We start from the raw sequence: 7339 nt of genomic DNA, 5'->3' as shown, positions 1-7339 counted from the left end.
TGTTCTCTTTCCTTTTAGAGGAGCAAGACTCAGTGCTGCTGAGCATGTGTTTCTCCTGGACCAGCCTGCTCCAGTTTCAGTAATACAGTGGCTAGAGTGAGCAAGAATTAAAACCAGCTTGCACAGAAAGTGAAAAGACCAAGCTTTCATAAGCCCACGATCCCCATCTTCTGTGGGAAAGACTTGCAGGTTAGTGTGCCTCTCCTTTGACCATGAAGCTCCTGCTATAAGAAAGTCTTGCTGGGAGCCATTCAGGGTTTTGCTTGGTCTGAGATCCCCCCGCAGAGGAGGGAGGCTGGCTCCCCGCGCTGGGAATGCGGGGGTGTGCCTGCTGCCTGGGGCTGCACCAGCCTTTCTGCTGGCGTGTTGGGAAGCGGCTCCAGGAGAGTCAGGAGGAGCTCTGCGAAACGGTGCTTGCCTTATTTTCCAGGGGGAAGCCAGTGTACGTGCAGGGACTCTTTAGGCATCCTTTTTTCTGCCTGGTAACTCGATCCCAGGTTATCCCCTTGATGTCACTTCTTTTGTACTTGTTAGACCTTAGCAGCCTTGCTGCTCTGACTGCTGTTCTCTGTAGTTAGCTCTGCAATGGGGTCTGTGCAGCACAGCAGCCTGTGGAGGAGTGCAGCAGGTTGGGATAAGCAGGTACTGGCTATCCTGCACATGACACCAGTGCTACCCTAAATCTGGCTGGCTGGTGCACGCAGAGTGTTCCGCTCTCTGCAGACAGTGCATGGGGTATTTTTAGGGTCATGACTATACTTGGTACATGGTTCTGAAACGTCTGACAGCCAGAAGGTCTGGGCTGTGGGTGCTTTGGTGTTTGAGTTCCAACAGTGAGTTGGAACTTTCTCCTGTGACATCAGTGTTCGGGCTACGCAACCAGCAAAGAATTGAATTTATGGCATCACTCTGTTGCTGATTTTCAGCTTCTCTGTGACAATAGGATCTCTGAAAGAGAAGGAGTAAAACCCCTTTCCTTTGCCAAATGTAGTAGCAAGGATGTGCACGAAGTAAGTGGACAAAGTGTGCTGCAAGGGGTGCTCTGGCCTGGGGCTCCTGGGATCAACCATTTGTCCCAGAGGATCCGAGTGTGTGTGGACCTCTGACTGTCAGCGTGATGGAGAAGAACCTCTAGCAGGGACCAATCGACTTGCTCTCACCCAGAAAGAGAATTCAGTTTCTCTTCTGTAAATCATGTTTGGCACAAGTTTCATCCATTGTCATCACTCATCTTCACACCTACCTTCTTGCACTCTCGTTCCCTTGACTGCTGCTTCGGATCTTTCTCTTGTGGTTGTGTATTGTTACGTGGAATGGGTGGCTGCAGTCACTCCCCAAACACCTGCTGAGCTCTGGAAATTTTATCACACATCAGTCAGCATCACATGGTAGGACTAGATTATACTGAGACAGTTTTTTTTTTTCTTGTGTTGGGTTTTTTTCCCCAGGTGGAGAGCTGAAAATAGCCTTGTTCAAAACAGACCTCCCACAGAAGTCTGTATGAGTCTGGCAGACACTAGAGCTTAAAAAGTGCTTCATGAGTTCATTTTGACTTCATAATTTGTATCAGCATCTGAAAAAAAAATATAACACTGCCTCTTCTTCACTGAAGAGCTTTCAGCCTTGTGCTTGACAACTGCATTTATCTGATCATGTACAGGAAGACTGATTTTCAGGTGATTTCCTTCTGATGTCAAGCCATAAAGCAGCCTGGAGTCTGATCCCAGAGGACCTTACCCAGCACTGTCTGCAGTCTGCAGCAAACAGCAATTTCTTGCAAATAATTAAACCCCTGTGGAGCATCAGTGGCTGGGCTGCTGATATTGCATTTAGATAAGGAGGAGGAACTGTAGGTGATGCAGGAGAGTTACTTTGAAGTATTTGTTCTCTCTCTAAAGCACTTTCTAACTGAAAGCAGATGTCTATTAAATCTTCCTCTTGCCAGTTAAATTTAGGTCTGGACTTGCTGCTTCTGTGGAGTTTCAGGAGGTCCGGCCCTCACAGGCACATCAGCTCGCTGCTCCCGTTGTGCTGTGGACCAGCGCAGGCTAAGGCTGAGATCAGACATGTCCCAAAGCACCCCAGACCTGGCATGTTCTCCCCACTCCTGGCTGCCTTTAACTGCAGGTACCAGTGCAGGGACTGGAATCAAACCTTTCCTTCAGGTGCAGCCTGCTCCCATCCCTGCTCAGGGCAGCCCCATGCTCAGGGCCCACGGCCACACTTCAGAACAGGTTTCCCGAGCCCGTACTCACACTTGCCCCTCGCATCAGGAGTTTGAAGCTCACTGCCTGCACCTGGAGCCTCCTGCCAGAGCCAGAGGGTGTACCCTGCCTCCCCTCACCAAGCTGCTGTTTCGGAGGAGCTAAATGCTCACAGCTTCTGCTGCGCCTGATGGGGGCTGCAGTAAATGCAGCAATCATGAAAATCCAGCCTTCAACTGCACTCCTGGGAATGGAGATGGCTTATCCTGTCATGAACCTCTAAAAGCCCTGGTAGAGCAGTGGAAGTGGTTTGTAATAGCAGGAATTCATTTGTTAATAAATTTCCCCTTGCTTGCCCTGACACTAATTCAGTGGGCTCTAGCTGCAAGGTGGCTGCTGCTTGCACCAGGGACAAGCAGCTCAGGGTTCCAGGGATCTTGGCAGGGTCACATTTCTGAGAAAAGCATCCTGGCTCCTTCCATGGTACAGATGGGGCCACACAGCTCGCTCAGCCTCTGGTTTCCTTCTGGAGTATAAGCTGTACACAAAGAACAGCGACTGTGATAATTTTAGGAGAGTAAGCGTAAAGAAAATACCTGGGAAAGAGGGGTTGACAGTCTAAAAGACTAACAGGAGACAGTCTTGCACTGGCAGGGAGAAGAAAGATGTTTTAATAGGTTTCTCTGATTACCACTACTGTCCCAGTAGAACCCTCTACTCTCCCTAACGAGAACAGGGGAACTCTCCAGACTTCAGCAGTGACCTACCTGTGACATTTTTCCTTGAGGCTTGAGCCAGGCTGCTGTTCCTGGAAGAGGTGGGAGGATTCAGTTATTTATGGCTAAGTCTTTTGAAAGAAGTTAAATGGTACTGCATCAGAGTAACTCATTGCATCTCACCTGGTACTTATCCTCTCCTGAAAACAAAAAGTTAAACATTTAATCAGAAATTTCAGAAGTGGTGTTTCTTTTGTTAGTTTGTTTTGAGTCAGCGTTGCTCTTAAAAACTAGAGAGAGTTAGGACGCTGGTGGTGTTCTCAGAGTGGTTTGTCCACTTGCAGTCTGGAGAGCCCCTGTGACAGGCAAGGGATCCATCTGTGAAAGGATGGCAGAGCAAAGCCCCTGGCAGTGTAAGTTTCTCTGCAGGTCCTTATCATGCTCTGCACTTAACAAGCCTTGTGGCACTGGGTCCTTTACGAGCCGAGGGGAGGTGGCCTCCCATGTCCCCCGTGGCTGCAGGGAAGCACCAGAATGCTTTGTCCATGTGGTCATAGAAAATCTCGTGTTGGAGGAGCAGTAGAGCTCTCGTGCTTTATGCACAAGCCCGTCCTTGGAGTGATGTGCTGTTTCCTGATGCTCCTGGAAAACAGTTTCCTGCCACTCCTGGAGAACAATTTTCTGCCCTGAGATAACCAGGAGCCCTTAACTTTCGCTGGGATTTGTCCACACATCCGATTTACCAGCGGTACCCACATGGGAGTTGTGGGAACTGAGGAGGCTGTCGATGTGCCAAAATCTTCCACTTCCTCCTCCCAGCAGGAGCAGGACAGGCAGGCAGTGAGCAGGCAGTCTCTGCCTGGCTCACAGTGCTCGAGGCAAGAGAGGAGGAAGAGGGGGAAAACAGAATACAAAGTCTGTCTTTTCTTTCCTTCATTTGCATGTATTTTCTGGATAGATTTTCCTGCTCTGACTCAACATCAGTAAGCCCTTGGTGCCCAGTGTGTGATTGCTCTCTGCTGATAGAGGAGGAAGGAGGCTGTCGTCATGTGCTGTTGGTGAAATGGCCTCTGACATTTCTCTTAACTTGTTTAAACAAATACATCTCAAAACCAGTTCTGTTTGAGAGGGCAGCACACAAAGGTTAACTCTGTGTGTGCTGTGAGTACTTTTATGTGATGTTCTACTTTTTCAAGGAGCCACAGGTATGTTTTCATAGAACTCAAGTTCCTAATTCTGGGTTGTTTAACAATATGTAGCTCTTATTATTGCAAATAAGTTAATGTGAATGCATTTTCTGCTGGTTGTGGAGTTTCTCTTGTTCTTTAGATTAATATAATGAAAATACTCTGTTTGCCTATCCACACTTGCAGGTATTTTCATTCCTGTTTGTGAAACTGGTAAGATTGCATCATGATAATATTTTCTGGGTTTTGAGAGGGCTGTGACATGGCACTATTATGAATGGACAAAAATGACCAAAAGGCCTGTGACAGTGTTTAAGAGCAATGTCTCTGTGTCTTTCACTCCTGCAGGCTTGTAGTCTGCTTTCTCCCAACAGATTCACGGCTTCCTTTGATTAATCCCTTGAACTGCACACACTTGAGTCTCGTGTTCATGCGTGTCTGGGACAGCAAACGAGGTGTAGTCTGTGAGGAAGCAGCTGGAAATCAGGAGGGATGTTATGAGTTGTTTTCTGTCATTTTTGTTTCACTGACCAGTTCCAGGCGACCCAAGGGGGCTGCTGCCACCCGCCCAGGACCTCACAAAGCCTGGGTGTGAGGAGCAGCATGCTCTGACTGAAGCCCCCTGTTTTCCATGCCTCTGGAACAACGTGCTGAGTTTCCAGATGACAGGCAAAGGGTTTCAAAGTGAAATAATGCCCAGGCTTGTTCTGTTCCTGACATCAACCCCCTGAGTCCTCACTCTGGCATCTCAGGCGTTTTGTGAAGCTCAGAAGCCTATACTGTGCCCTGTGCACAGCAGGTTTGCCAAGGGCTCTTGGAAAGTCCCTGACAAAGACCTTCCTTGGTGTCCTGAGACAGAGAAGTCTTTTAAGGATTGGGGTTAGCTAAATTGTGATAAGCTGCCGGAAGAGATTTTTGGGTTGCATTGAGCTCAAGGGAAAAACTTTAATCCACAAATCATACCCTGCTGAAGGAGGTTTTGTTTTGCAGAGCTGGTCAAATAGCAGTTTGTCTATGTTTTCATTTCTGTTTAGAGCTTAGGAAAAACACTGACCTATTTGAGCCCTTGACAGGGTTGTGCAGAGTCTTACAAAAGGAAAGGCCTTCTCCCTCAGAGCAAGGAGCCACTGGCATCAGTGCTGTGTTGTGTGAAGGGCAGAAAATGACTCAGTAAAGGGGTAAATTCAGCTGATGAATTGGGACCTGGAGAACAGAACAGTGCAGAGACCTGCTGGTGACAGATGGTGATCCAAGAGGAGATTCCAGTCCAGGTTTATTCTTGCTTTTGGACTAAGAGTGCGACTAATCACAGAAAGTTACACCTTTCCACTGAAGTTCCTCTCCTCAGCCTCCTCCACCCTCAGCAGAAGCCCACAGAGGTGTGCATTGCAGCGGTAGATTCCCCAGTGTTTGAGGAGGTGCTTCAGGGAAATGCTCTCCTGAAGCACATCAGGCGGGGCCTGAGGTGTCCTTAGGCTGTCACCTCTCTGCTGGGGCCACCAGCACCAAGCCAGTCTGTGCCCCCAGCGTGGCAGTGGCCGTGTGACACACTGGGTAGGTCTTGGACAGGTTGTGGTCAGCCCATGGGCCCTAGCTTGTGTTTTTTGCAAACGTTTTGCATTTAGTAGCTGTGTTGGTGCCCATAGGATCAATTTCTGTACTGTGCTGGCATGCTGTGCTCCTTAGCATTCTGTCTCTTGGCACCTCTCCAGTACCCACTGGCACAACAGGAGAACCTTTCCAGGGATCTCCTTGTGATACCATTATTTTTAGTGCTGAATTTCTCTTTCTTCTCTGCCAGGTCAGCAATCCTTCCCATTATGCATCCTCATCCTTGCCTCTTTTTATCCCCAGGCAAACACAACCCGCAGGCTTTCTAGCTAGCAGAGGTAAATCGTGTGGCTTCGGGTGACCTTGACATCAGCACCCACTGCTTGTGTTGTTGATTGTCTGGCACATACATGTTTGACACAGGTATTCAGATGTTTGAGATTAGTGAAAATCCTGGCAGTGGAGGCAGACACAGTGTGGATGAGTTCACCTTCCCCAGGGAGCTGCCTGGGGGAGCAGAGCACATCTGCAGAGACCTCGTCACCCTGTGGGGTGTGGGAGCCACGGTCCTGTGCCAGCCTCTGGCTCACAGTGCCACACAGCCCCAGCTGCCTTTGGGGCAGCTGCTGGGGAGTAGCTGCAGGCTGTACCCCAAGGGCTGCTTGGCAGCTCTTGATAACAGAATTAAGGCAGCAGAGACTCAGGGATGAGGAGTACCACCTTCCAAGTGAGAGCAGCGAGTTAGTGCCAGTTTCTGGTTCTTGCAGTGAAGCTGCACTTTAGCAATACTTTTTCTCAGGGTTGACCTGCAAACAGCTTTGCACCAGTGTAGCTGAAGAAGTGGTTTTAAACCAATAGAGCACCAATCCTCTCTGGTCACTCATCTATTGAGAACTGGTATGCCTGTGTTTGGCTTGGCCTCGGAGGGGCTTGGATAAAAGTCTTCTTCCAGCTCCTGCCTTCGTAGCAGAACCATCTGCTTTTCCAGAGGCTCCCTCAGATCTGCCACTGCAGCTGCACAGCCTCCTCCAGGTAAAATGAATTGGTTTTGGAGCTACTGTTCATATCTTTATACCTTTAACTTCTGTGTGCAGCTGGACTTGCAAAGTTTACAGAAGCTGTTTTCCTTATTAATGTTTCTCACAAGCTTTTCTAAGAAAGACCAGCCCTTGACAAGTGTTTCACAGCCCCCTAATCATATCACAGCTTGGAGGGCCACATGTTGGAGGCCTCTCCTGTGGCAACAGGTTTTGCAATCTGTGCTTTAACGCCTTGTTTCTGGCTGCTGGAGTTTGGTTTCCTGCTCAGTGCCCCAGGAACAATCAGAGCTTGTGTTTGCCCCGCAGTTCAAAGCCAGCCTTGTGCCCCAAGCCCTGCTGGTACTGCTCAGGAGTCCAGCCCTGGCACCCAGCTCCCTATGCAGCCATCTGCAGGGGGAGCATCCTCAGGGACAATGTGGAGGGCCGAGGCTTTCTGACAAAACCTTTGTTGAGGGAGTTGTCCAGTTCGAGAGGAGGGCCGTCAGCATGGCTTTTCCTTTGTTATCTTTGGGACACAGCGTGTGCTGGGAGCTCCTCTCCTGCCAGGAGAGTGGTCACTGGTTTCAGCAGATGGTCCTGGAGAAGGGACCTTGTGACTCCATGTTCTGGTTTCCCTTTCTCCGAAATATGGCTCGAGATGC

Source organism: Corvus brachyrhynchos, unplaced genomic scaffold, assembly GCF_000691975.1.
Source record: "Corvus brachyrhynchos isolate BGI_N302 unplaced genomic scaffold, ASM69197v1 scaffold97, whole genome shotgun sequence".
NCBI lineage: Eukaryota > Metazoa > Chordata > Aves > Passeriformes > Corvidae > Corvus > Corvus brachyrhynchos.
Note: the sequence above shows the minus strand (reverse complement) of the source record.